General features: G+C 42.3%; 1 protein-coding gene across 1 annotated transcript in view; it reads left to right on the plus strand.

Annotated features, from left to right (window-relative positions):
- The window catches only part of LOC311127508 (uncharacterized protein), a 79,144-nt gene that overhangs the window by 52,934 nt on the left and 20,210 nt on the right, over positions 1–6,000 (plus strand). The window lies entirely within an intron of this gene.

Raw genomic sequence — 6,000 nt, forward strand, 5'->3', positions numbered from 1 at the left:
CTACCCTGCACTGCAGGCATCAGTAGGAGGGGGGTGATAACACCATCACTTTACAGCCGCGTTTAATCAAAACAAGCCTTTCCTGGGTTTTATGCTTGAATTCTCCAATTACTGTCTGTGCGTGCGTGTGAATGCCTGCGTGTGTGTGTGCGCGCGCGCGTGTCTTGCGTGCATGAGAGAGAGAGAGAGAGAGAGAGAGAGAGAGAGAGAGAGAGAGAGAGAGAGAGAGAGAGAGAGAGAGAGAGAGAGAGAGAGAGAGAGAGAGAGAGAGAGAGAGAGAGAGAGAGAGAGAGAGAGAGAGAGAGAGAGAGAGAGAGAGAGAGAGAGAGAGAGAGAGAACTACAGGACAAAATACAAACCCTCCAACCCAAAAAGTGTGTGTGTGTGTGTATCTATCCTCTTTTCGGGACTTCTTTTTATAGTGGACCAGTTAGTATGCAGCTAATATGAATGCATCTCAAGCCCTCACAACTCTCACCTCACTATGGCATTAAAATATACAAGTAGATACACTGAACTTAATATGCTGCTCATGATTATATGAGGATGATTCATTTGTCCAGATGATTCTCCTGTCCCCACCTGCGCACAACTGGAACAGCAGTGGTTACTGTCTGGAAGGTGGATGGTGGACCTTGATCTATTGGACCACACTAACAGTTCAGGATAAAGGCTTTTATTTTGAGATGCTACAGATACAGGCAAACATACGCACATTCTCTCTTTTTCATTTAGATGCTTTCTATTTCTAATTTAGAGCCCACACATGTAGCCTTCCCTTTTAACATGCTGTATGTGAGTAAAATAAAGTGCGTTTGGACTGCAACTCCATAACTTAGACTGCTACTCCATAACTCACTCAGACTACTACTCCATAACTTAGACTGCTACTCCATAACATAGACTGCTACTCCATAACTCACTCAGACTGTTACTCCATAACTGAGACTGCTACTACATAACTCACTCAGGCTGCTACTCCATAACTTAGACTGCTATTCCATAACTGAGACTGCTACTCCATAACTTAGACTGCTACTCCATAACATAGACTGCTACTCCATAACTTAGACTGCTACTCCATAACTGAGACTGCTACTCCACAACTCACTCAGACTGCTACTCCATAACTTAGACTGCTACTCCATAACATAGACTGCTACTCCATAACTGAGACTGCTACTCCATAACTTAGACTGCTACTCCATAACTGAGACTGCTACTCCATAACTTAGACTGCTACTCCATAACTTAGACTGCTACTCCATAACTGAGACTGCTATTCCATAACTCACTCAGACTGTTACTCCATAACTTAGACTGCTACTCCATAACTTAGACTGCTACTCCATAACTCACTCAGACTGCTACTCCATAACTTAGACTGCTACTCCATAGCTCACTCAGACTGCTACTCCATAACTGAGACTGCTACTCCATAACTCACTCAGACTGCTACTCCATAATGGAGACTGCTACTCCATAACTCACTCAGACTGTTACTCCATAACTGAGACTGCTACTCCATAACTCACTCAGACTGCTACTCCATAACTTAGACTGCTACTCCATAACTCACTCAGACTGCTACTCCATAACTGAGACTGCTACTCCATAACTCAAAGCCAAAGGCAGCAGTTTTTCCACTGTGGAGAGACGTGGGTAAAGAGGCTGGCTAGGTGACAGTGTCAGAAAGTACAGGGTGTCTCTCTGTTCTCTACCCATCCTATAATCTGCAATCTTTTTATTTATTCTCCTGGGTTCAACCAAACCACCGCTTGTTCATGCCAAACTGACTGACTGTATTCTGTTTAGCTATACATTTGACTCCAATGAGAGAATCCATTGAGTTGTAGATATGCCGAAGTTCCCCAACACTGTATTAGTTCAGCTGCAGTGCCAATACCCATTGCCATCTAACATCCCACTGGTATATAGTGGTTGGGGGAAGGCTTGGCAAAATCCACTCAAAACATCTGGTCTGCATTGTATAGGATTAACTCTTTGGCAGCACGCGATATGAGCAATAATATATGAGTGTACACCTGGGGAGTGTTGTAATGACATCCACTAGCAGTCTCTGTGCTGCCAGCTCATGCAACACTTGGCTGGGCCTTTATGTTATTAAGAGACCAGGGCTGCGTCCCAAATGGCACCTTATTCTCTATATAGTGCACTACTTTAGACCAGCGCCCATGCTTTGGCCCCCAGACCAACGCTGGCCCATACAAGGGAAATCAAAACCAGCTTAGTGACTAACTGTCACAGAGGTTATACATTTTAACAAAAGTCTTACTGTGTGACGTGTCATTCATCAATGGGAACATGATATGCTTTTTAAAAGGACTGTAAGTAAAAAGGTTAAATGGTGTTTGGTTTCTCTCTTGTGAGTTTGGAGAATTTACAATATTGTAACTTTGTGGTTATAGACAACAAAGGAAACTCAGACTCTCTCTTTTAAACGTGGATAGAAGATGAGTATAAAGAACGATCGTTTTCTCTTGAAAATAACACATAATCAGGGCTCTACAGTGCGACCATTTTACTATACATTTTTATTTATATAAATTTTGCTATACATTTTTATTTATTTTATTTACTATACAAATGTATGATTCTAGCTTTATCACCTCAAATATTTTTGTGTGCTCCTAAATTTCTTTGTGTGCGCCTACATTTTTCAACTTAGGCGCACACGTGCTCCTTGTAAAATAGGTCCACGTAGAGCCCTACTAACTAATTCGTTTTTGTTAGGTTTCCTTTTTTGAATTCTCGCCCATCTGTCTCTGGGGTCTACGCTAAGTTCTCCTCCTGTGCTCATGTCTGCTGATGCCTGGTGGTAACTGTTTTATGGCAGTAGATTTTTGTTCATTACCTTAGAGTTGAACCCTCAGCAGCTGGTACTGGGTGTGCAGTACGGTTCAGTATGGAGATGGATAATGCTTGCTTTCTCTCTCCTCTCTCAGGGGTTTTGTCGGTTGATAGCACTGCAATCAAACACACACATCAGCTTTTCCCAACTAAATATGATTTATTAAACACCACAGCTTCCCTCGTAAACCTTTACGAAGACCTGTGCGTGTGAGTGCTCATAAAAAATCTGTGGTGGTGTTCTCATTGCTCCAGCGATGTTCTCGGCGTCTGTTACTGGGTGAATTGAGGATCGCGCCACGTGTGGTCGGAATCCACCTTGGCACCCGTCCCTTCCTGATAGCCTGGGGAAGGGAAAGGGGGAAAAAGTGAGATGTTGAAGGGGAAGCATCTAGTTACCTCTCCTTCACACTCCCAGAACTGTCTAAATGTAGTTTTATTGCATTTTCGCTAAGCTAATGGGCAGCCATCTTGAACTTCTACTCTAGAGCCGCTGTGGGTCAAAATATAGAGACACACATACAGACCAATAGACAACGAAGTACTGACACAGGATCAGTTTGGTGAACATCCCAGTTTGGTCAAATTGCCATTTTCAAGTTGGCATCTTCCAGCAACCAAACCGCTCAAATGGCCTGGGTATCCTGGGAGCCTTGAGCGTGTTGCTGGAGGAGCCATGGTGTGCAATGGCTTTAGCGAGCTCTTCTTCTGGAAGACAGAGTCCTAGTTTGTTTCCCTGTCATCTGTCATGAAGACAGAAACCAGCCAGAAAACAACAGGAAACAGCTGCATTGGACTGTGGTGTCATGCATGCAGAGAATCACTACGTATGAAACAAGTAATGTTAGAGTAGAGAGCTTCAGATTCATGTTTTTCAACAAACTGTTGTTGGTTGGACCAGAAGTGACAAATAATCTCTGTTAATAATAATGATTCTTCATGCATGGAGAATCAGACTTGGAAACACAAAACAGTGTTTTGAGTCATTTTAAACTTCTGGCAGATGGATTTAATGAAAGACTGATATCATCTCAAAGTAATTTATTTCCTTTTATGAGGGCTGGAGATTGTATAGTTTGACGTTCCTATGTATTTAGGTGTGTACATACATTAATTAAAAACATGATGGCATATGGCTTGCTGGTATTTATGAGGAAATGTTATGTGTGGTTTGTAGCAGTCTTAAACATGTTTATGTGTTCACGGTTTGTGTGTTCGTTTTTTAAAATCTGTGTTGATTGCTTGATATGTCTTGTTAACGTTGGCTCGGAAAATGTATATACAGTGGCTTGCCAAAGTATTCACCCCCCTTGGCATTTTTCCTATTTTGTTGCCTTACAACCTGGAATTAAAATTGATTTTTTGGGGGGTTGTATCATTTGATTTACACAACATGCCTACCACTTTGAAGATGCAAAATATGTTTTATTGTGAAACAAACAAGAAATAAGACAAAAAAACATAACTTGAGCGTGCATAACTATTCACTCCCCCTCAAGTCAATACTTTGTAGAGCCACCTTTTGCAGCAATTACAGCTGCAAGTCTCTTGGGGTATGTAGCTTCTCTAGGGGCGGCAGGTAGCTTAGTGGTTAAGAGCGTTGTGCCAGTAACCGAAAGGTCGCTGGTTGTAATCCCAGAGCTGACTAGATGAAAAAGGTGAAAAATCTGTCGATGTGCCCTTGAGCAAGGCACTTAACCCTAATTGCTCCTGTAAGTCGCTCTGGATAATGACTAAAATGTAAATGTATGTCTCTATAAGCTTGGCACATCTAGCCAATGGAATTTTTGCCCATTCTTCAAGGCAAAACCGCACCATCCATCATTCCTTCAATTCTAACCAGTTTCCCAGTCCCTGCCGATTAAAATGGGGTGATGAGAGTTGTTGGGTTTGCGCCAGACATAGCGTCTTGCTTGATGGCCAAAAATCTCAATTTTAGACTCATCTGACCAGAGTACCTTCTTCCATATGTTTGGGGAGTCTCCCACATGCCTTTTGGAGAACACCAAACATGTTTGCTTATTTCTTTCTTTAAGCAATGGCTTTTTTTCTGGCCACTCTTCCGTAAAGCCCAGCTCTGTAGAGTGTACAGCTTAAAGTGGTCCTATGGACAGATACAACAATCTCCGCTGTGGAACTTTGCAGCTCCTTCAGGGTTATCTTTGGTGTTTTTGTTGCCTCTCTGATTAATGCCCTCCTTGCCTGGTCCGTGAGTTTTGGTGGGCAGCCCTCTCTTGGCAGGTTTGTTGTGGTGCCATATTCTTTCCATTTTTTATAATGGATTTAATGGTGCTCCGTGGGATAACCCAACCCTGATCTGTACTTCTCCACAACTTTGTCCCTGACCTGCTTGGAGAGCTCCTTGGTCTTCATGGTGCCGCTTGCTTGGTGCTGCCCCTTGCTTAGTGGTGTTGCAGACTCTGGGGCCTTTCAGAACAGGTGTATTTATACTGAGATCATGTGACACTTAGATTGCACACAGGTGGACTTTATTTAACTAATTATGTGACTTCTGAAGGTAATTGGTTGCACCAGATCTTATTTAGGGGCTTCATAGCAAAGGGAGTGAATACATGTGCACGCACCACTTTTCCATAATTTATTTCTTAGAATTCTTTGAAATAAGTTATTTTTTTCATTTCACTTCACCAATTTGGACTATTTTGTGTATGTCCATTACATGAAATCCAAATAAAAATCAATTTAAATTACAGGTTGTAATGCAACAAAATAGGAAAAACGCTAAGGGGGATGAATACTTTTGCAAGGCACTGTAAGTATAGTTGAGGGACAAGTCTAGTCAAGGATGAAAAATATAGCACTCACACCCAAATCCCCATGCAGCCTGGTGATCCTTCTGAGCTCTCTCTCTCTCTCTCTCTCTCTCTCTCTCTCTCTCTCTCTCTCTTCCTTCCTCCCTCCCTTTCTTCCCTGTGCAGTGACCTCTGTAAATCATAATGTTTATTGATATGTGTGTGAGAGCAGGTCGGCTCATGCCCTCTCCATAGCACATGTCACTGGATCCATTTGTCTAACATGATGAGCTAGATGCTAAATCACTCATTTCCCTTTTTAGCACAGGGCTGGATTTACAGTATGTAGTGAGAAAATGATTAATCTGTGATAAAA

Source organism: Coregonus lavaretus (assembly GCF_964263955.1).
Source record: "Coregonus lavaretus genome assembly, chromosome: 4".
Taxonomy (NCBI): domain Eukaryota; kingdom Metazoa; phylum Chordata; class Actinopteri; order Salmoniformes; family Salmonidae; genus Coregonus; species Coregonus lavaretus.